Source organism: Somniosus microcephalus, chromosome 1 (assembly GCF_052327205.1).
Source record: "Somniosus microcephalus isolate GS21.2 chromosome 1, FLI_Smic_1.0, whole genome shotgun sequence".
NCBI lineage: Eukaryota > Metazoa > Chordata > Chondrichthyes > Squaliformes > Somniosidae > Somniosus > Somniosus microcephalus.
In genome coordinates, this window is record NC_140987.1 from 48,357,083 (window position 1) to 48,382,040 (window position 24,958).

Genomic DNA, 24,958 nt, shown 5'->3' on the forward strand with positions numbered 1-24,958 from the left:
CAATTTAGAAACAGTGGAAGGGTCGAGAGGTGGTGGTGAGGTAGAGCTGGGTGTCGGGCAACAGAGTTTTGGATGAGCTTAAGTTTATGGACTTAAGTTTATAAGTTTAGTCACCTGAGTTGTCACATCAGTTTTCTTTCTGAGGCCAAAATCAACCCTCGTTACATAAAATGTTATGTGTGGAAAGAAAAATATTTTACATGATGGAGGGATAAAGACCAATGTCTTACATGAACTATCAATTTTCATCTACATCATTTATCCCCTGATACTTTGAGGAAAATACACAATGCCAAACTAGTTGTCTTACATAAGTGACCACAGAGTGCTCTGACCAGAGGAATTAGGCATACCTGTCATTTATAGAGGAGAAGTTGAGAGATCTGTGAGTAATGATATCAAATAAATAGCATCACCACCTGGGGAGGACATTAATCCCTTCAGAATCTAACAATACCTTGGTGCTTTGCCTGTGTAATTGCTACTTACCATATTACAAAAGATTTTCTCATTTGTAATCAACATAATCTATAAATGTAAATTGAGTTTAATTAATATACCTTCTTGATATGGTACTTTTGTTAATGTGCCTTCCAAGTTCCTTCGAGCACAACAAATGTAACCTGAAAGTCTTTTACAGATAGAACATGATTTTCGAGTTACAGGAGAGTTTATCCCTAATTAGCAATTTGCATATATGAGTTAGTTTAATATGTGTTGTATTTAGTCTAATGAATGTTTCTCACTGAGTTTCATAGAGGTAGAAATTATTATTTATTTGAGTTATTTAAGAAGTCGATTCAATCTTGCATATCCAAATGAGGTAGATTGAAAACAGATTACCATATTTCTCCAGTCTTCATTTTATCCCAACAAATACATAAGAGTTTTTCCCTATTAAACTAGCAGATTTTAAGTTAGAGGAGAACGTTGATTTTCTCATTAAAAAAAATTCTAGACGAGGCTCAATAAATTTGTATTTGTGAGCTTTTCCCCTGGGTAAGGGCAGGATCAGGATTGGGCTGTTTGACACAGTTTAACAGCTTGCTGATACTGTCTGGCTCATTACTAGAAAGAACAATTGCTTCCAGGACAAAGCATCAGAGGTCTGTTGGCACCCTTACAAATACTGTGGCACAGTCTTTTCGAAAAAGAACGCCATTTACCATTTCACTAGAAACGCCACACAGTGGAAACCTATCTCAAAAGCACGTACGACATTGCTTCAGAGAGTGACCAGAGGAATTCTTCACCTCCATGTTGTGCACTGAGTGCATTTTTTAAAGCAAACAAATGAAATGTCTTGCTCTTGTCTGCTTTACAGAGAACTGTGCGTTCTTGACAATTCCACTATTTTGGGTCAAGACACCAATTAAACATACACAAGAAGGTATATTTGAGACACTAGTCAAGGAGGAAAACTGTACATTGACCTCTCAGTCAGAGGTCAGCATCCGGGCACCCATTTGCAAGTATATTTTACCCAAATTGGGAGCCATTATAGTATCACTATTTACCTGAGTGCTGACCCTGACCTCTAAAGAGGCGACTGGACCTTATTTTCTCATGAGCAAAAGTTGTTGGCATTTGAAGAAATGTTGTGGTACTCCATGAAGCAAAGGCGACACAAGTTTTTACGTATAATTCCCCTATGTCAGCCTGGTCATCCATCATTCAGAGGCTTGGCACTTCACTATAGAGGGAGGGGCGAGTGATCAGAGAATGAGTCCACTGTGGACCAAACTCAGGCAACTTTTTGTGGCCAAAGAACAGCATTCGTGGAGATCAAGGAGCAGGAGGGCCAGGCTTTCCTTTTGATTGGAGTATCATGCCTGCCGTGTCAGGACGGAAATTAGTGGAGAGAGGAAAAAGAAACGACAAGTGGAGGAATCAAAAAACATACTTCGTCTGAATGTCATTTCTTTCCAGTGGAAAAATATGGTATTTAATTGCTTCTACTTCATGGCATGTCACACTGATTAAAAAAAAAAGAATAATCAAACATGCAAATAATGAATGGCAGTGTACCAAGCTGAAACAAAGGTTCATGCCAACCAGTGGGAATTCTGTGCAATTCTAAAGTTTGCCTCAGAAAAAAAGTGGGATGTAGCATGCATTTAAACAAAAGTTAATTCAAAGTGTCCAGAAAGCCGACCAAATTGAAATCACTTTTCCATAAAGCTTTGTCGATGCTGACACATGATTGACATCTCCATGTAGCTTGCTGGGAGTCGCCAATAGAATGGAATTTAAATCTGATCAGGCTTATGCAGCCAATGCAAATTGAATTCAGTTTAATTAGTCCTAGTATATTTGAATAGGTTTAGAAGTAAAGGACTGAAACAAAAACTGTTGATGGTTGGGTGGAGAGAGCTATGAAAAGTTTTGAATGGGACAGTGCCACTGTGTGTGCCTGGCTGAACTGAGTAACATCTGATCAGCCCTAAAGGCTGAGCCAAGGAATTGGGTGCTGGGTTATGCCGTAACTTGCTTGTAGACTCATGCCTACACCTTGGGGTTCCTTTCCCTTCATTTTTGATTCTAATCTTTTGACTCCTTTACTATTAACCAAAGCTACTAATGAATTTAGAAGTCCTCTGAGCTTTTCAGAAATGTTGACCCTCTATTCTGACACGCCCCCTTAATTGGCCCCATCGTTTAAAATTTCACTTGTTCGCAGTTTACCTCTCCCACCATCAATGTGCTCCCTGCGCTCATCAAATCTGTACCTGGATTTATGCTAATGAGCCGACCTTGGAACATTAGGTGCAAAGGCTACAACATCCCGACTGTAATGATGAAGATCTGTGCTCCAGAAACAGCCTGGCCACTAGCTAAACTGTTCCAGTGCAGCTACAACACTGGTATCTACCTGACGATGTGGAAAATTGCCCAGGTTTGTCCTGTCTACAAAAGGCAGGACAAATCCAACCCAGCCAATTACTGCTCTGTCAGCCTACTCCCAATCATCAGCAAAGTGATGGAAGGAGTCGCCTATACTGCAGCACTTACTCATTGTAGTCTTGGTCGAAACATGATGAGGCGAGAGTGACTGTCCTTAACTTCAGGCAGTATTTGACCTTAGCGTGACACAAAGGAGCCCTAGTAACATTGAAGTCAGTGGGGATCATGGGGAAAACTCACCAGTGGCTGGAGTCATACCTTGCACAAAAGATGATTGGCCTCCAACAACCACAATCATCTCATCCCTAGGATGTCACTGCAGGAGTTCCTCAGGGCAGTGTCCTAGGCCCAACTATCTTCAGCTGCTTCATCAATGAACTTTCCTCCATCATAAGGTCAGAAGTGGGGCTGTTCAATGACGGTTGCACAGTGTTCAGCTCCAATCTCAACTCCTCAGATAATGAAGCAGTCCATGCCCGAATGCAGCATGTCCTGGATATCATCCAGGCTTGGTCTGATAAGTGGCAAGTAACATTCATGCCACACAAGTGCAGACCAAGCAGTTTAGAAATATATTTGGAGCAATAATTTAAAGCAACAATATCACAGAAGACTAAAAATGAGGTGCAGTAATTCTGATGGCATTTGATTGCAGAACTCGTAATGTACTCATTCACTACAGAGAAACCAATTTAAATACAATTATTAAAAATTCATAATAAGATGTTATTATGTGCCCCAACTAATTTCACTGCTGAATGGTATAAGGTTCATACTTGTAATCAGTTGGAAGGAGGATTGATTGCCACTTAAACAGCTAACATAAAGTTATCGACCACTGTTCCATCGATGGGTGAGCTGATTAAAGCAGCAAGCAGCTGAGTCATATAGAAAACTAAGATTTAATCCCCAATCTCCACCGAGGTAACTGATCTCATCTGAGGTGGGTAAAGAAATATCACACCCTAGGGTTAGAAAGGGGAAAATCAGCTGGGGTTTCTGCTATTGATCATCATCCTGCGACTATTGCTGAAAATGCACAAACGGAGATAGAATCATAGAATGGTTACAACACTGAAGGAGGCCATTCGGCCCGTCAAGCCCGTGCCAGCTCTCTGCAAGAGCACTTCAGCTAGTTCCACTCCCCCGCCCGTTCCCCGTAGCCCTGCAAAAAAAATTCCCCTCAGGTACTTATCCAATTCCAACGGAGATGTTGGGTGAGAACAGGATTGCGTCCGGCTGTGATGCTCCCACAGTTGAGTAAGCTGCTGACACTCAAGATCTAGGCCCCGGGGACAAGATTTCAGTGGGTGAGTTTTGGTGTCAATTCAAGCAAGAAAAGAGGCCTGCTATATTTTAACACCCAGTCCGACTTCCCACCTGCTCTGGGACAAGGCTCATGAGACAACAGTAAAGCAGAAGGAGAAATAAACAGTGGCGATTGAAATCAAGCTGAGCAAATATTAACATACAGATATTAAACACGTTTTTCTGAAATTCCTTGCCTGCTATTTTAACAGAGGTGTAAAACCATTAAAATGAAGTCATCAGTGAAATTTTGTGAAACAGCTTCTGTGGTTTGCTGTCCCTTCTTGACCTCTCTGCTGCTTCGACACTGTAGTCCACGACCTTTACTTCAATGTCCATTCTCACAGTCCTTCTGTACAACATCACGCTCATGGTTCCACTCACATCTGCACCAATGCAATCACTATATCTCCTCAAATGGTCTCTCTTCGTAAGCTCATGTGGTTACCTCCAGTGTGCCTCAGGGCTCCAATTATGTACGCTCCGATTTACCATTTATGTTCTATTCCTCAGCAACATTATGCGTGGGCATCATCTCAGCTTCCATGGGGTCGATTTTCATTGACCCGTGGAGTCGGGATTGGAGGCGTGCGGGGGGTTAAAGTCCCGAATTCGGGGGTCCTGACACCTTCCCGCCCCCAACCCACTTCCATGTAAGTTTCAAAGGAGGCGGGTACCCGCCCCGCACTGGGACCCGCCTACCCGAGGCAGGAAGGGATTAGTGACAATTAACTGCCTGTTAACAGGCAGTTTTTAGCCTAATCCCTATTTTAAAGCTTGAAGTGTGGGATTCCCGACGGCTCCAAACCATGCCAAGTTAGAGGAGTCGGGCTGTCGGGTTGAAGGACTTGGAGGGGTCAGATGTCGGTGTTCAGGTGAGTGATGGGTGCATGAGTGCAAAGGTAAGTGTGTTTGGTGTGTCTAAAGTGTGTAAAGAAGTTTAAATTACTTGTACTTACCTTTACAGCCTTCCTTCCTTTAGGTTTCGGGAGTCCATCATTTAACCGGCCCAGAAAGCAGAATGGCTGCGATCTGTCAAAAGTGACAGCCTGCAGCTTTCTGTGCCAGTGAGATTTCTAACTGAGTCTGTGTAGAAGGACTCAGGTTAAAAGTAAGACTGTCAGTGTTTGGCAGCTTCAAACAGCTGTGAAACACTGATATTTCATCTGTCAAAACATCTTGACAGATGAAATTTCAGTCTGTGACATCACCTGTTGCCGGGTGGCCCTTAATTGGCCTGCTGAGCCAGCTGAGCGGGCTCAACAAGGTCAATCAAGTTAAAATCGCATGGATTGGCCGCATCTCGATGTAGGCGGGACTTCAACCCCGAAAGTTGTAGTCCCGCCTCCTTCCCGACTTCTGAATGAAAATCACCCCCCATGTGTCTGCCAATGATGCCAAAAACTACCTTGATGCCTCCACCATCCCAAGTTTGGAATTGTTTCCCAAAACAACATTGCTTTGATCCTTCCCTTATTCCGTCAAAAGTCCAGGGTTTATTGCCCTTATCACATTCTTTTTGTATCAGATATTCTGGCAGTTATGACAGTCAATTCAGGCCAGTGTGTGATTTAAGTGCAGGCGTGGGAAGCTTCCACCATTGGGCAAAAGCTGGTGGAACTTACAACGCCCACTCTGACACTAATTGTGCGTTCTGCCAGAAAATTCAATATCCATCCAATTAGCTCACTGAGGATGTTGAGCAGGGAGATGGAGTATCATTGTCTCTTGTGCCAAACCTTGTCAAAAGTCTTTTCCACCTCCAGCAATACCGTCAATGTACATTCTTTCCTGTTAAAGGCATTGGGGATGCGCTCTGGATGTTGCTGATGCTTCTTCCTCTCCTGAATCTTGCTTGGTATGAATTGAAGAATTCAAGGTGATGATGGAGTATGTGATGAGTTGACTATCAACTGAAAGTTCTTGTGTATGGACATCGGGTGAAAATAGAATCAGCCTTGGCTGTGATGCCAGTTCCAATCAAATAGCCTCTCAATACAAAAAATAATGATCATTTGGACGTGGTACTGGAGGGCAACCACGGTGAAGCAAGGAGTCACTGCCTGCAGGAGAGGAAAGGGGGGAAATTGCCAAGAAATTATTTGAATAAAGTAACAACAGGAGGGTTAAACATGTGGAAACCTAATCTTGTGAAAGCTATGGATTAAAAATGTTGCTTTTTTGTGAATCCTTAGCCCAGACCAATCAGTCCTGGTAAAATTAAATTACAGAGAGAGAAGGTAAAAAACACAGTTGATTAGAAAAGTGATTGATCCTGTCATTTATGTAATCCAGAAGAGGATTGTTTCAAATTGAAAAGGCATATTAACTAACTGATAGTCACTTCAGTTGAAGAGGTCAGGTGGGAAATCTGAAAATGGTTTTTAGGCCGTGGAGGATTTTGGTGGCAGCTAGGAGCCAATGGTAGTTATGGGAACTGATGTCGGTGACCCCGTCCTTGATTATTGCTCATCGCTGCAAAGCATCTCTTCTAAGGATGACTTTGTCTCAAAGGACAATTGCTGGCTCTCCCAACAGCTGAGTTGGTTAAAGCAGCGACCATCTGAGTCATATAGACCAGAAAGGTACCAGGTTCGATCCTGAGTCTGAGCTGAGGCTGACCTCAGTTGGGATTGGTGTTGGTGTGTTATAATTGGTCTCGATGCCCTTGAGTTGGAGAGCGGAAAATCGGCCAGGATTCGCACTCTGCTTGATTACTGTCCAGTGCACATGGTTCAGCTGTGATGTCGAATTGCTTGCCAACACTCATTGTCTAGGTGCACACAAGTAAAATGGCTACTTCGACAAGATACCGAGGAGAACTGGCAACTGTACTCCAGCAAAGAGTCAACACTGTTAGGAGAGGGGAGAACATTGGCAAAGGAACTTAAAAAAAAATCTTTTTCTGAGCCAGAGAAGAAATAGGCGTTCAACTGAGGCCCATTCTGGTTGTTCAGGTGGATGTAACAGATCCCATGGCACTATTTTTGAAGATGAGCAGGCGAGTTTTCCCAGTGTTCTGCCAAACAGTCACACGTGACAGCTATTGGTGGCCATGATGCTGTCCCATTGAGAGACAGGTGAGCTATGATGGAGCGTCATTATGCTCTTCTAAAACGTGTTTAAAATTTTGGAAGAAATAGCCAGCAGATAAAATCTTCACAAATGTTTTTACAATGTTGCTCCACAAATTCTCCCCCCACCATTGTTATTACCTATTGAACATTTCGGTCTTATCAGGACTGCCCAGACGAGATGCCATGGTCTTTTGTGGTCCTTCATACGTCTATGGTCCTGCATGCTTCTATGGCGTAGAAATTAGTATGTGTTGCACCCATTTTTTGGGTGTAAGAACGAGCGCAAATCATACCAATTTAACAGTGGGACAGCCTGTGCCCAATCTGCACAGGCCTTGATCCCGCTGCTAAATTTGTGGGGGATTATTTTTTAGGTGTCTCAGGCAAACACCTAAAACAAGCAGTAGGCCCCTTAGATATGTTAATATTGAAGGCTGTTGAAGGACACCTCGACTTAATTTGTTCCTGTTGAACATGGCAGGCATCGGGCCAGCCCCACTCAGGATTTTCAACAACCTCGTGGCCGCCAACTCCAGGGAAGGTTTTTTGAAAAATGTTACCCATTGTCCGATCCGACACCCCACTCCCCACCCCACTCCGAAACGTACCCGAGGGTCGCTGCCTGTGAAGGCGCAACCGGCACCGGGCAGATGTAGATGAGGCCCAAGGCCCAATTTTGGGATGGCCTCGGGCCTCTCTGTTTAAGGTGCATGCTGCTCAGGCAGCGCGAGTCTGGGTCCGTGTTCCTATGTACTAGCAGGGGTAAAAACATTAATTATGGGTAAGTCTAGTTTCAACCGACACCCTTAAAAACAAAAGGATTTACTACACACAATGTCGCAGATGCAGCGGCTCGCTCTTTGCGTCTAACCAGCCTTCTCGGAAAAGTTTCCACAGCCTCGCAGGTTGACTTACAGTTTGTTTCCCATTGTTACCGTAGCAACAGAGGCAACTCTGATTAGGGTCGCCAACCCTCCAGGATTGCCCTGGAGTCTCCAGGAATTAAACATCAATCTCCAGGCCACTGTTGCAAGCAACCCGGGAGAAAAATCATTTAAAAAAAAAGAGCCCTTTTTCATTTTTGTTGAACGCTTTTGTTTAATAAAAGTATTGAAGGTGGGAAAAAGGCTGTTTCGCTGTTTGGGGCAGTTGGAGGCGGGTCATGTGATGAAACCTTCAGGAATACATCCAATCAGAGTTGGCGACCCTAACTCTGAAGCCTTACAGCAGTCACGCTGTGTCCTTGATGTGTCTGCCGAATTACATCAGACTGTGAACAGCTTCATAACATTTAACAATATTGTTTCCTAGTGTGATGTCATCACATTTTTTGACCATGATGACCTCCTTGCATGACCCCAGTATCACTAATCTCTTTGTAAAATGTCCATCAGCATGATGCCGAGTTTATTACGACGTCTGGGTAATAATTTACCATTCTTCAATGGCCAGCATTTATTTCCATCATCTTCCAGGGAACTTGCTTTAATCTCATGGTTCTTTGTCGGTGCCCTATAATATTTTCCACTTTTCAAAATAAATTTTGTGCCTGTGTCAAGTCCTGATTAAAATGCCTCAGTGGGAACAGATTGGGTTAAAGACTGCATGAAAAGGGAAGGCCTCCCTTCAGGACCGCTTTTAAAAATCAAACCATTGCAAAGAATCATGATTACCTTCGGCATCCTGCACTGTTTCCCTATTTTAAGGCTGCTTTAAAAGCATTAAGCTGCGGTATACCTTTCGTAATAGACCACCCAATCATTTAAATACGTTTTAAATTGCAAGGACTTTCTACCAATGGATTGAAGAAAATAAATCAGACCAAGCCAAGAAAGAAATGAGGTACAGCTGAGTCTGAATTGACTTAAATTTAATAAAGGGGAATAACATTTTAACCTATTAAAGATGGTATGTTCTGAAAGACTGTGTGAGGAGTTCACTCATTAATGGCTATTATCTACCCATGGCAGATGTAGGATGCTTTTGCGATGTGAATGTGTCACACACACACACACACAAACATTTAAATTTCAACAGACGTTCTCTTTGATTGGATTATTCCACAGCAACAGAATCTGACAGATATTGCCAGTGCTCCGGTTAGCAACGAAAAACAACTTTCAAAATTGGCATAAATTATCTGGACCAACTTGCCCCAACTTCCTTTAAAACACTGGATTTTGAGTTATACCGAACACCAACTGTTTTATTTTGCTAGCGATTTTCTCTTCTTCCCTCCTCTTCAGTGCTGAAGGTATAGACTGACTGGTCTGTGATTGTATGGATGCCTGAGGCCCTCTGGATCACAGCCAAGTGCCCATAGTACAATTGTGAGCCAAGACAGTGCATGTTATTATGCCATTCAACAGCAGCATGTATCACAGCCAAGTCTAATTCTGCCCACCCCTGACATCCCATGCAAAAAATCCCAGGGCTCTATTTCAAAGAAGAGCCGGGTCCTGGCCAATATTTATCCCTCAACTAAAACAGGTGATCTGATCATTATCACATTGCTGTTTGCGGGAGCTTGCTGTGCGCACATTGGCTATTGCATTTTCTACATTACAACAGTGACAACACTTCAAAAGGACTTCATTGTCTGTAAAGCACTTTGGGATGCCCAGAGGAAAGGCGCTATATAAATGGAAGTCTTTCTGCGATCCATACACATGCAGCTCCAGTATGGGTCACTGGAAAGCGAAGCTGAGTGGAAACACCAGTTGATTCTCTCCTTATTAACCCAGGGTGCTGAAGCTGATTGGAACACCCAGACTGCCACCCCAGCTGAAATGAGGTAACTCAGCAGAGACCTGGGTTTGAACTTGGGGCCTTCATAGAACTCAGCCACTCCATCGATAAGGTAGCAGAGTTACCTGGGGACTAGTAATGTTTGAACGTGGCACGGTCAGCGTACTGTGAAGCTTCTTGGGCGATCAAGCTGAGTTCCTGATAGAAACAGAAATTGCTCAGAAAACTTTAATGAATTGCTCTTATTGGCAAGCGGTGCAGCGGTCGATCACAACAAACTGGCCCAACAAACATTTACAATACTAGTTAATCTCCCACAGTGTTGCTCAAGAATAAATGTTAAAAATATTATATATATATATTCCTATCCTTCTTCATATGCAAAATTCTTTTGTGAATTAGAGCTAGCACATGCATTAAATGTGTATTAATATAGAATAACTTGGTGCAATAGCACTTGTGCAGTATTCGCACATTTTTACTCATGCCCCAAAAGTTACACAAGGGTTAAATCCAGATCAATCAGCAACTCATGTGTTAACAATTTTTTTTGTTGAGGGCTTGTTAAGCCCGAATTAAAGGTGAACTTGCAACTTTGCCCAGCATTGCCTTTCCAGCCCATGTTGCATGAATGAAACCTGCCATAAAGGTGGAGTTAATTAGTAGAGAGGTCCTGCACAGAGCTGACCAGAACATACTCTTAAGGGGTGGTTCAACTGTCTTCATTCACACAACACCATGAGTGCATCAGCAAATCTCACTTTGCTGGGCTCATTGGTTGAGGAGGAGGAGGAGCAGCAACAGAGGACAGTCAAGGAGATCAGAGACTAGGAGGAGAAATGTGGGAGTGGGTTATATGCACTATGAAGTGCAGAGACTAACCATCGCCCCTTGACATTCAACGGCATTACCATCGCCGAATCCCCCACCATCAACGTCCTGGGGGGGTCACCATTGACCAGAAACTTAACTGGACCAGCCACCTAAATACTGTGGCAACAAGAGCAGGTCAAAGGCTGGGTATTCTGTGCCGAGTGTCTCACCTCCTGACTCCCCAAAGCCTTTCCACCATCTACAAGGCACAAGTCAGGAGTGTGATGGAATACTCTCCACTTGCCTGGATGAGTGCAGCTCCAACCACACTCAAGAAGCTCGACACCATCCAGGACAAAGCAGCCCGCTTGATTGGCACCCCATCCATCACCTTAAACATTCACTCCCTGCACCACCGGCGCACTGTGGCTGCAGTGTGTACCATCTATAAGATGCACTGCAGCAACTCGCCAAGGCTTCTTCGACAGCACCTCCCAAACCCGCCACCTCTTCCACCTAGAAGGACAAGGGCAGCAGGTGCATGGGAACACCACCACCTCCAAGTTCCCCTCCAAGTCATACACCATCCTGACTTGGAAGTATATCGTCATTCCTTCATTGTTGCTGGGTCAAAATCCTGGAACTCCCTCCCTAACAGCACTGTGGGAGTACCTTCACCCCACGGACTGCAGTGGTTCAAGAAGGCGGCTCACCACCACCTTCTCAAGGGCAATTAGGGATGGGCAATAAATGCTGGCCTTGCCAGCGACACCCACATCCCACGAACGAATTTAAAAAAAACGATCAGCTGTGTCAGCCCGACAACCAATCCCAGAACCATGAAGCAACTTTCAGTACCAGGCTGATGATGGCACTCAACCTTTTTGCCAAAGGCTCCTTAAATTCAGCATTGGCATAAAGCGAGAGCAGAAGTGGTGCACACATTATTTCCAAGGATGTAGCATTCTCAGGGAACATGGCATCATTGACTATCACGCATCCATTAAAGCACCTATACAAAATCCTTTGGCATTTATCAGTGGACAATTCCACCCTCTATGCACATCCAAATGCTTCACAACCATTTCAGTGCACAGGGACTAAACACTTTAATTATTCCAGGAAGTGCCTATATCTTAGAGGAATAATATGTTCCCCACTGATTCTAAGGTGACAACTGCTTGATTGACTGGTCCCTCGGGTATGAATTACCCACTCAAATCATGGCTCATTACATCATTATATCACTGTCATACCACTCAGGAAACCCCTAGGCGCTGATATTTACGGGGAGGGAGCGGGGGAGCGTAGTTGTGGTGGAGGAACCCCAGGAACGCGGAGGTCCTGCCGGATTTAAGACAGGAAACGCCTTCAGCAGAAAGCTGCAGCCAGGGATGGTTCTCGGCAACCGGGAAAGATCGCAGGCCGGAATGGGGTGGAGGGCCGGGGGCAAGATCGGACTGGCAATTGGGAGGGACGGGGGACTGGGTAAGATCGCGGGGCAGAAGTGGGGGGTGGTCGGACTGGCAACCGGGAGGGAGAGATCGCGGGTCAGAAAGCTCGGGATCGCGGGTTTGGAATGTGGGGAGGTGGGGTGGGGGGGGGCGGGGGTACTGCCCATTGTGACAGCTTTGCTTGACAGGCTAGGGGGAACACTCCAGCTCCTCCTGGCTCACAAGCAGTGCTAGAAAAAGCAATTACCTGCTTGATCCGGCTGCTCCCGTCTCCATTTAGCTGCCAGGTTTGCCGAGCCCTGGGAAACCCAGCAGGCCTGCGGCCCAACTGCACTATGGGAGCCTGATTTAAATATTATAATGAGGTGTCTCGCCTCTTGAGAGTGGGACACACACACACCATGCAACCTGCTGGCACAAAAGTGGCAGCAGGTGCCTACGCGGCAGGTTAGGGGTCGCATTATGCAATTTTAAATTTTTAACCCCTGCCCCTGACTCTCTCCCACTCGTCATGGAGGGGTTAAAATTGCCCACTTAGTGTTTAGTAGTGAGACTAACTCAGTATCAGACTTCCATGTAGGGGAACACCCGAGCAATAGCTACCACAATATTATTAGATTTCAGTTGCTGAATAGAACCAAAGCTACTGAGAATTCCAGATTCTAAAAGGGCAAGTTTTACCAAAATGGCAGAAGATTTAAATCGGGTCAATTGGTTAACTCAACTCGGGGATGCTACTGATACTGGAGAAAAATGTTAAATCTTGAGAGCTTAATTTTTTAAAAACGACTTATTTATACAGCGCCTTTCACGACCACCGGATGTCTCAAAGCACTTTACAACCAATGAAGTACTTTTGAAGTGCAGTCACTGTTGTAATATAGAAACATAGAAACATAGAAGATAGGAGCAGGAGAAGGCCATTCGGCCCTTCGAGCCTGCTCCGCCATTCAATGAGATCACGGCTGATCATCCAAATTCAGTACCCGGTCCCTGCCTTCTCCCCATATCCCTTGATCCCTTTAGCCTTAAGAAATATATCCAACTCTTTCTTGAATATATTTAATGAATTGGCCTCCACCGCCCTCTGTGGCAGAGAATTCCACAGGTTCACCACTCTCTGGGTGAAGAAATTCCTCCTCATTTCAGTCCTAAATGGCTTACCCCTTATCCTTAGACTATGACCCCTGGTTCTGGACTCCCGGCCATCAGAAACATCCTTCCTGCATCTAGTCTGTCCAGGCCTGACAGAATTTTATAGGTTTCGATGAGATCCCCTCTCAATCTTCTAAACTCCAGTGAGTATAAGCCCAATCGACACAATCTCTCCTCGTACGTCATTCCTGCCATCCCAGGTATCAGCCTGGTGAATCTTCGCTGCACTCCTTCCATGGCAAGAACGTCCTTCCTCAGGTAAGGCGACCAAAACTGCACACAATACTCAAGGCAGCCAATTTGCACACAGCAGGCTCCCACAAACAGCAATGTGATAATGACCAGATAATCTGTTTTTTGTTATGTTGATTGATGGATAAATATTGGCCAGGACACCGGGGATAACTCCCCTGCTCTTCTTTGAAATAGTGCCATGGTGTAGGAAATGACGAATTCCTACGAATAACGGAAATCGACACAGGAGAACAATCAAACAGGTCTTTACTCAACGGAGATGCCACGAGGACTGCCCGGGCAGTCACGTGGTTTGCGATGTGACATCATCGCGTTTGCCCGCGTTTTCCCGCGCTCTTAAAGGGGCCACGCCCCGTACATGCAAACTCTATATACAAAACACAGTAATGCCTAACACAATGGTACAGGTTTAGGCTGGCGTTAGAACATTGTTAAAGAGAATTATATACAGTTAGCCAGAGTCATTCAGTGGTTCTGCCACATGCACCCCGCCAGAATTCGCTTTAACAGACAAAGTCAAACGGTGAGGGGGTCTGACGAGCCTGTCAGAACGACTCCTGTACTCTCGAGGTGGAGGCTGCAGGGCGGCTGGCGGTCTGGCGGGCGGTTGCACTTGGTCTGCCGTAACGACGACGGGTGGCCGACCCCGTCTCGGCGGTTGTGCTGTCTCGACGGGGCGGTCGAGGTCCAAATGTGCTGGATTTAAGCGGTCGACCGAAATGTGGTCCGGTTTACCACCGACATCTACCGTGAAGGTTTTGTCCCCTGCTTCCAACACACGGAAGGGACCGGTATATGGGGCCTTGAGCGGGTCCCTATGTGCGTCATGGCGAATAAAAACGTACTCAGCCTTGTGAAGCTCCGTGGGAACGTGTGACCTCTGCAGCCCGTGGTGCGAAGTGGGCACCGGTGCGAAACATCTGGCCGCCTCTTGGTGACTAGCAAGCTGGGCAGACGCGGACCATGGCTCCATCGATGTTGGTAGGAAGTCCCCTGGGACTCGCAGTGGCTGACCATACACGAGTTCCGCTGATGAAGAGTGAAGGTCTTCTTTGGGGGCCGTGCGAAGGCCCAACAGGACCCACGGTAGCTTGTCTGCCCATCCAGCGTCCTGGAGGCTGGCCCTCAGGGCGGCTTTCATTGAGCGGTGGAAGCGTTCACAGAGGCCATTCACCTGTGGGTGGTAGGCTGTGGTGCGATGTAATTTGACACCGAGTCCTTGGGCCACTGCATTCCAGAGTTCGGAGGAAAACTGCGGTCCCCTGTCCGATGAAATATCTGCGGGCACTCCGAAACGGGCGATCCAGGAGGAAATGAACGCCCTAGCCACGTCCACCGAAGTAGTGGATGACAGGGGAACCGCCTCTGGCCATCTGGTGGTGCGGTCAACCATGGTCAGGATGTGTGAAAAACCATGGGAGGGTGGGAGTGGTCCTACCAGGTCCACGTTGACATGGTCAAAACGTCGCTCCGGAACTGTGAAGGCGGCCAACAGAGTTTTGATGTGGCGCTGTACCTTGGCCTTTTGGCAGACCACGCAGGTGTTGGCCCAGTCACGGACATCTTTATGCATGCCATGCCATACAAATTTCGCGGACATCAGTTTCTGAGAGGCCTTCATTCCAGGGTGTGACAACCCATGTGTGGCGTCAAACACTTTGCGGCGCCAGACGACCGGCACGACAGGGCGAGGATCCTGTACGGAGACGTCACACAACAGTGTGGTACCTGCCAAATGGAACCTGACGTCGGCCCACTGGAGGCCAGTGATGGCCGTTCTGTAAGATTGGACTTCTGGGTCTGAGGCTTGGTCCGCTGTCATGAGGGCGTGGTCGATGCCCAAATGAACCGTATTGACGATCGCGCAGGAGAGGCAGTCTGCCACCAGGTTGTCCTTACCGGCCACGTGCCGTATATCCGTGGTAAATTCGGATATGTAGGTCAGTTGACGCTGCTGTCGGGCTGACCACGATTCGGCGGTCTTGGACATTGCAAAGGTCAGCGGCTTATGGTCCACAAAGGTGGTGAAAGGACATCCTTCCAGAAGGAACCGAAAATGGCGGATGGCCAGAAAAAGGGCGAGCAACTCCTGGTCAAACATGCTGTATGCTCTCTCATTCTGCCGTAGCTGACGGCTGAAGAATGCCAATGGCTGCCATGTCCCGTTCACCCACTGCTGTTGCACGGCATCGACTGCGTAGTCCAACGCGTCGGTGGTGAGGGCGATGGTGGCTCCTGGCAGCGGGTGCGCCAGCATAGTCACGCTGGCTAAGGTGCTTTTGGTGTCGGCGAACACTCGGGCCATGTCATCCATCCAGTGTACCGGGTTCTTGCCAGTCTTGCCCTTGAGGGCCTCATACAGGGGCTGCATGAGTAGTGCCGCCTTAGACACGAAACGGTGGTAAAAGGGAAACATGGCTCAAGGAAGGCCAGGACTGGGAACTCAACATCCAGGGGTATTCGATATTCAGGAAAGATAGGCAAAAAGGAAAGGGAGGTGGGGTAGCATTACTGGTTAAAGAAGGGATTAACACAATTGTAAGGAAGGATATTAGCTCTGATGAGGTGGAATCTGTATGGGTAGAATTGATAAATACTAAGGGGAAAAAAACGTTAGTGGGAGTGGTTTATAGACCTCCAAACAGTAAGGCGGAGGTTGGGGATGGCATTAAAAGGGAAATTAAAGAAGCGTGCAATAAGGGCACAGTAGTCATCATGGGTGACTTTAATCTACATATAGATTGGGCCAACCAAATTAGTAACAATACTGTGGAGGAGGAATTCCTGGAGTGTTTACGGGATGGTTTCCTGGACCAATATGTCGAGGAACCAACCAGAGATCAGGCCATCTTAGACTGGGTATTATGTAACGAGAAAGGATTAAGTAGCAATCATGTTGTACGAGGCCCCTTGGGTCGGAGCGATCATAATATGATCGAATTCTTCATTAAGATGGAGAATGAAGTAGTTGACTCGGAGACTAGGGTCCTCAATTTAAATAAAGGAAACTACGATGGTCTGAGGAGCGAGTTGGGTAGGATTGATTGGGGAATGGCACTCAAAGGGTTGACGGTGGATAGGCAATGGCAAACATTCAAAGACCGAATGGATGAACTACAGAATTTCTCCATCCCAGTTTGGCATAAAAATAAAACAAAAAAGGTGACCCAACCGTGGCTAACAAGGGAAATTAGGGATAACATAAGGTCCAAGGAGAGGGCATATAAATTGGCCAGAAAAAGCAATAATCCTGAGGATTGGGAGCAGTTTAGGATTCAACAAAGGAGGACAAAGGGATTAATTAAGAAAGGGAAAATAGAATATGAGAGTAAGCTTGCAGGGAACATAAAAACTGACTGTAAAAGCTTTTATAGATATGTGAAGAGAAAAAGATTGGTGAAGTCAAGCGTAGGTCCCTTGCAGTCAGAATCGGGGGAATTTATAATGGGGAACAAAGAAATGGCAGACCAACTAAATACATATTTTTGTTCTGTCTTCACAAAGGAGGACACAAATAACCTCCCAGAGATGCCGGGGAACATAGGGTCTGATGAAAGGGTGGAACTGAAAGAAATCAGTATTTGTAGGGAAATGGTGTTAGGAAAATTGATGGGACTGAAGGCCGATAAATCCCCAGGGCCTGATAATCTACATCCCAGGGTACTTAAGGAAGTGGCCCTAGAAATAGTAGATGCATTGCTGGTCATCTTCCAGAACTCGATAGACTCTGGAACGGTACCCATGGATTGGCGGGTAGCTAATGTTACCCCACTATTCAAAAAAGGTGGTAGAGAAAAGGCGGGGAATTATAGACCGGTAAGCTTGACATCGGTAGTGGGGAAAATGCTAGAGTCCATTTTAAAAGATGTAATAGCAGAGCACTTGGAAAGCAGTGACTGGATCGGACAAAGTCAACATGGATTTACAAAAGGTAAATCATGCTTGACTAATCTACTGGAATTTTTTGAGGATGTAACTGGTAAAATAGATAATGGAGAACCAGTGGATGTGGTGTATTTGGACTTTCAGAAGGCTTTCGATAAGGTCCCGCATAAGAGATTAGCATGCAAAATTAAGGCACATGGGATTGGGGGCAAGGTATTGACTTGGCTAGAGAACTGGTTGGCGGACAGAAAGTAAAGAGTTGGAATAAACGGGTCGTTTTCCGAGTGGCAGGCAGTGACTAGTGGGGTACCGCAAGGATCGGTCCTAGGACCCCAGCTGTTCACAATATATATTAATGATCTGGACGAGGGAATTGGATGTAATATCTCCAAATTTGCAGACGACACAAAGCTGGGTGGGAGGATATGCTGTGAGGAGGATGTCGTGAAACTCCAGTATGATTTGGACAGGTTGGGTGATTGGGCAGAAACATGGCAAATGCACTATAATGTGGATAAATGTGAGGTTATCCACTTTGGTGGCAAAAACAGTAAGGCAGATTATTATTTGAATGGCAATAGATTGGGAGAAGGGGAAGTGCAAAGAGACCTGGGTGTTCTTGTGCACCAGTCGCTGAAGGTAAGCATGCAGGTGCAGCAGGCGGTTAAGAAGGCAAATGGTATGTTGGCCTTCGTAGCAAGAGGGTTTGAGTACAAGAACAAGGATGTCTTGCTGCAGTTGTACAGGGCCTTGGTGAGACCACACCTTGAGTATTGTGTGCAGTTTTGGTCGCCTTACCTGAGGAAGGACGTTCTTGCCATGGAAGGAGTGCAGCGAAGATTCACCAGGCTGATACCTGGGATGGCAGGAATGACGTATGAAGAGAGATTGTGTCGATTGGGCTTATACTCACTGGAGTTTAGAAGATTGAGAGGGGATCTCATCGAAACCTATAAAATTCTGTCAGGCCTGGACAGACTAGATGCAGGAAGGATGTTTCTGATGACCGGGGAGTCCAGAACCAGGGGTCATAGTCTAAGGATAAGGGGTAAGCCATTTAGGACTGAAATGAGGAGGAATTTCTTCACCCAGAGAGTGGTGAACCTGTGGAATTCTCTGCCACAGAGAGCGGCGGAGGCCAGTTCATTAAGTATATTCAAGAAAGAGTTGGATATATTTCTTAAGGCTAAAGGGATCAAGGGATATGGGGAGAAGGCAGAGACAGGGTACTGAATTTGGATGATCAGCCATGATCTCATTGAATGGCGGAGCAGGCTCGAAGGGCCGAATGGCCTACTCCTGCTCCTATCTTCTATGTTTCTATGTTTACCTTCGAAGGTAAAGGAGCCGCCCTCTCTGAGGTGATGCGATGCCCCAGGAAGTCAATTTGGTGCAGGCCAAACTGACACTTGGCCGGGTTGATAATCAGGCCGTGTTGGCTGAGGCGTCAAAAAAGGGTGCGTAGGTGACAGGTATGTTCTTCCTTAGTAGGACTGGCAATTAGAATGTCATCTAGATAGACGAAGAGGAACTTGAAGTCCTGCAGCACGGAGTCCATCAGGCGTTGGAAAGCCTGGGCGGCGTTCTTTAACCCAAACGACATTCGTAGATACTCGAAGAGGCCGAATGGGGTGATGACTGTGGTCTTCTGGACGTCTTCTGGATGAACTGGGACCTGGTGGTAGCCCCGGACGAGGTCGACTTTAGAGAACACGTTGTTCCCTGCCAAATGGGCAGAGAAATCCTGGATATGGGGGATCGGGTACCAATCAGGAGTGGTGGCGTCGTTTAGGCGTCGAAAATCGCCGCATGGCCGTCATCCACCGCCAGGCTTCGGGACGATATGGAGGGGTGAAGACCAGGGACTATCCGACCGGTGAATAATCCCTAACCGTTCCATGGTTGCGAACTCCGCCTTTGCGACCGCCAGCTTGCCAGGTTCCGGGCGCCGGGCCTGCGCGTAGACCGGGGGGGCCATTGGTGGTGATGTGGTGTTCCACACCATGTTTCGTGGCAGTGGAGGAGAACGTAGGTCTTGTCAGGTCGGGGAATTCGCTGAGCAGGCGAGCGAACTCATCAGGAGTCGGGAACGCACAGGAAACGGTGCGTGATGTCGTGTAACTGCGGTAACACGGAAGAGAATTAAAAGTTGCTGCGTTGATCAGCCGCAGGTTCCTAACGTTGACCAGGAGGCTGTTGGCGCACAGGAAATCTGCGCCGAGGAGGGGCTGGGAAACTTTGGCCGCAACAAACTCCCAGTGAAAACGTTGCCCCCCGAGGCACAACTCCACTTGCCGTCTGCCGAAGGTCCGAATAGTTCCGCCATTGGCCGCTTCAAGGGCAGGGCCGTGATTCCTCGTCTGCACATCGAGGGCGGACGCGTGTAAAATGCTGCACTGCGCTCCGATATCGCACAGAAAACGACGACCAGAGAGAGTATCGGTGATGAACAGCAATTTTCCCGCATTGCCGATCGACATCGCGGCCGCGGGGTGCCCGTTAGACCCGTTCCTCGATGGTCGCAGTGTCAGTTGATGTTGGTTTTTTGTTTGGGGAAACTGCAGGGAGGGCGGCAACGCTTCGCCTTCGCGCTGAACTGCGCGTGGTAGAAACACAGCCCAGCAGGCTGACGAGCTGGGGCGGCGTCTGTGGGGGATGGGTGCCTCGTGGCGGCGCAGTACTGCCGAGTTACAGCGAAAATTTTGTCAGCCTCCGCCGCGAGTGTTGCGCAGTCTTCAGTTTCAGATCTGGCCAGGGCAGCTTGTACCTGTTCAGGCAGTTGGCTGAGGAAAATCTCGCAGAATAGGAAACATTCCCGTTCTGAGCCCAGGAGTGTGAGCATTTGGCTCATCAACTCTGAAGACTTGGAGTCCCCGAGCCCGGGCATAGCGAGTAATCGACGGGCGTGCTCCGATTTTGTGAGCCCGAAAACCTGCAGTAACCGCGCTTTGAGGGTTTCATACTTGCGCTCCGTTGGGGGGTTTTCGAGGAGGCTGACGATCCGAGAGGCAGTAGAGCTGTCAAGTGCGGAGACCACGTAAAGATACTTGGTCTGATCCGCATCGATGTTCCTCAGGGCGAACTGGGCCTCGACCTGAATAAACCACGAGGGCGCTTGCTGCTCCCAGAACTGCGGTAGCTTTAGCAAAACGGCATTTGCTTCCATGCTGTGCTCTTCTTCTGTGAAAACGTTCACAAAAACGGGGTCACCAATGTAGGAAATGACGAATTCCTACGAATAACAGAGATCGACACAGGAGAACAATCAAACAGGTCTTTACTCAACGGAGATGCCACGAGGACTGCCTGGGCAGTCACGTGGTTTGCGACGTGACGTCATCACGTTTGCCCGTGCTCTTAAAGGGGCCACGCCCCGTACATGCAAACTCTATATACAAAACACAGTAATGCCTAACACAATGGTACAGGTTTAGGCTGGTGTTAGAACATTGTTAAGGAGAATTATATACAGTTAGCCAGAGTCATTCAATGGTTCTGCCACAATGGGATCTTTTACGTCTGCCTGAGAGAGCAGACGGGGCCTCGGTTTAATGTCTCATCCGAAAGATGGCACCTCCGACAGTGCTGCGCTCCCTCAGCACTGCAGTGTCAACCTAGCTTTATGTGTTCAAGTCCTGGGAGTGGGACTTGAACCCACAACCTTCTGACATCAGAGGCGAGTGTGCTACCAACTGAGCCACAGCTGACACTAAATCACAAATAAACCATGTAAATCCGTAAAGTCAAAAGAAGGGGCAGGTGGCAAGACTAAGCCAAGGTTGTTGACTAGTCATGTACGAAGGCAAATTAGCCTTAAACAAAAATGTTTTCATAGGTTCAAGGAATGTAACTCTTGAGAAAGTGAAGATATGTATCATGTAGAGTTAAAGGAAACAGAAGCTGCCATCAGGGCAGCTAGAAAAATCACTGGAGAAGACGATCTTAGACAATTGTGATAGAAATGGTAAAAGTTTTTTTTAATATTAAAACAGAAAATGCTGGAGAAACTCAGCAAGTCAGACAGCATCTGTGAAGAGAGAAACAGAGTTAACGTTTCAGGTCGATGACCTTTCGTCAGAACTGGGGGTTTTTTAAGCTACATTAGGAGTTAGAGAACCATTACAGTCTGTGCAGGGCAATTGAACGATTCCCAGGAACAGATTCGAATGGACTCCCAGGGATTGGCAGACGTATTAAATGATTGCTTCACATCGGTCTTTAATCCCAAAGATGATGGTAAAATGGATGAGGATATCATCTTAGGTAGAATTACAACCCTTAAAATAGATCAGCTGCCAGCCAAGCTGACATTCAGCCAAGGGTTCTTAAAGAGATGGGGGCATGTGTTTTGTAAGCTCCTCGCTCGCATCTTTAACAGCTCGCTATGGTCAGGGACTGTTCCTCAGACTGGAAGGGTGCCCATGTAGTTTTAATTTTTAAAAATGGGGATGAGGCAGAACCAGGGAACCAGGGAACTATAGGCCCATTAGTTTTGACATTAGTTATAGGTATGATACACAAAGGGATCATAAGAGTTGCTCTATATGATCAGCTAGACATAGAGGGAGTCCTTAGGGACACCCAACACAGATTCTGGAAAAGAAGCTCGAGGAACAGCACCTCATCTTTCGATTAGGCACTTTACAGCCCTCTGGACTCAACATAGAGTTCAACAATTTCAGATCATAACCTCGGCCCCTATCACATATATATATTTTACCCACACTTCTTGTTTGTGCCTGCCTTTTGTTCTTCTCTCCCACATGGCAGCTGTCTTTCATTCTGCCAGCGTAATTCACACTCCATCTTCTTAACCTGTCCCATTACCATCTCCTCTTGCCTTAAATATCTCTTAATGCCTCTTTTCTTCTCCTGCCTTCCATCCTATCACAGACCCTCCCTTTTGTTCTTTCATCCCCTCCCCCATTTCCCAGCCCCTAAACTTGCTTTAAAATCTGTTCCTTTTCCTGCTTTTTTCCAGTTCTGACGAAAAGTCTTCGACCTGAAACGTTAACTCTGTTTCTCTCTCCACGGATGCTGCCCTGGCCTGCTGAGTTTTTCCAGCGTTTTCTGTTGTTATTTCTGGAAAAGAAGGTTGTGTCTTACTAATTTGATTGAATTTTGGAAGAAGTCACCAGGATGGTGGTGACATTGTCTGCCTGGATTTTCAGAAAAGCATTTGACAAGGTAGCTCACAATAGGTCACTTCACAAGATAAAATTGTGTCGAATAAGTGGGAAGCTGCTACAATGGATAAAGACTTGGCTGTGTGCCTGTAGGCAAAAAGTTGATATCAGTGGCTGTGAATCTGCTTGGAGACTGGTTACCAGTGGTGATGTTAGGTGATTCTTCCTTTCCCATAGAATAGTAGACATATGGACAAGTTACCAGCTTGTGTGGTGAGTGCTGATTCATTGTATACTTTCAAGAGAGAGCTGGATGGGGCAGAGATCATGGAGACTGACTGGCTTGCTAGGCCACTTCAATGGGCAGTTATGAATCACAATTAGGCCAGGAAATTTGTAGATCAGTTGGGTTTTTACGACAATCCAACAGCTGTATATAAATAGCTGTGGAAAGAGGCTTACACCTGCCTATAGATGAGGACCAGCATAACAAAGTAGATTGAGGAGGAGGCTGATGAGGAGAAAGCAAAACTAGAGGAGTTCACTGCAGATTTGGTTTGACGGGTTATGACTGAGGAGTTCTTCCCCTGAGGCCTGTCTTCTTGTTTCAACAACAACAACTACTTGTATTTATATAGCGGCTTTAATAGAGTAAAACGTCCCAAGGCGCTTCACAGGAGTATTATAAGACAAAATAATTTGACACCGAGCCACATAAGGAGAAATTAGGGCAGATGACCAAAAGCTTGGTCAAAGAGGAATGTTTTAAGGAGCGTCTTAAAGGAGGAAAGAGAGGCGGAGAGGTTTAGGGAGGGAATTCCAGAGCTTACGGCCTAGGCGACAGAAGGAACGGCCACCAATGGTTGAGCGGTTATAATCAGGGATGCTCAAGAGGGCAGAATTAGAGGAGCGCAGATATCTCTGGGGGTTTGTGGGGCTGGAGGAGATTACAGAGATAGGGAGGGGCGAGGACATGGAGGGATTTGAAAACAAGGATGAGAATTTTGAAATCGAGGCATTGCTTAACTGGGAGCCAGTGTAGGTCAGCGAGCACAGGGGTGATGGGTGAACAGGGACTTGATGCGAGTTAGGACACTCGGGCAGCTGAGTTTTAGATGACCTCAAGTTTACGTAGGGTAGAATGTGGGAGGCCAGCCAGGAGTGCGTTGGAATAGTCAAGTCTAGAGGTAACAAAGGCATGGATGAGGGTTTCAGCAGCGGATGAGTTAAGGCAAGGGTGGAGTCGGGCGATGTTACGGTGGTGGAAATAGGAGGACTTAGTTATGCTGCGGATGTGTGGTCGGAAGCTTATTTCAGGGTCAAATATGATACCAAGGTTGCAAACAGTGTGCTTCAACCTCTGACAGATGTTAGGGAGAGGGATGGAGTCAGTGGCTAGTGAACGAAGTTTGTGGTAGGGACCAAAAACAATGGCTTCGGTCTTCCCAATATTTAATTGGAGAAAATTTCTGTTCATCCAGAACTGGATGTCAGACAAGCAGTCTGACAATTTAGAGACCGTGGAGGGGTCGAGAGAAGTGGTGGTGAGGTAGAGCTGGGTGTCGTCAGTAAACATGTGGAAACTGATGCTGTGTTCTCGGATGATGTTGCCAAGGGGCAGCATGAGAAATAGGAGGGGGCCAAGGATAGATTCTTGGGGGACACCAGAGGTAGCGATGTGGGAGCGGGAGGAGAAGCCATTGCAGGTGATTCTCTGGCTGCGATTAGATAGATAAGAATGGAACCAGGCGAGTGCAGTCCCACCCAGCTGGACGACGGCGGAGAAGGATGGAGTGGTCAACTGTGACAAAGGCTGCAGACAAGTTGAGAAGGACAAGGCGGGATCATTTACCTTTGTCACAGTTACAAAGGATGTCCTTTGTGACTTTGATGAGAGAGCCGTTTCGGTACTGTGGCAGGGGCGGAAACCTGATTGGAGGAATTCAAACGTGGAGTTGTGGGAAAGGTGGGCACGGATTTGGGAGGCGACAACACGTTCAAGGGCTTTGGGGAGGAAAGGGAGGTTGGAGATGGGGCGGTAGTTTGCAAGGACGGAGGGGTCAGGCATGTTCATTGGATTTTCTGTTGTTCTTCTTTCATGATTACTGGTTTATGTGAATAACATAACTATGCAAGAATTTGAAGTTTACGGTGATGTCTTGTGCCTTTATTGAAGATAATGATAAAGTAGTATTTTGTGTTTAATGTGATGTGCCCTATGCCTCCCCCTTGT

At 46.6% G+C, this 24,958-nt stretch overlaps 1 protein-coding gene across 9 annotated transcripts in view; it reads left to right on the forward strand.

Annotated features, from left to right (window-relative positions):
• Positions 1-24,958, forward strand: part of tenm3 (teneurin transmembrane protein 3) — a 2,019,778-nt gene that overhangs the window by 979,088 nt on the left and 1,015,732 nt on the right. The gene's annotated exons all lie outside the window — the stretch shown is intronic.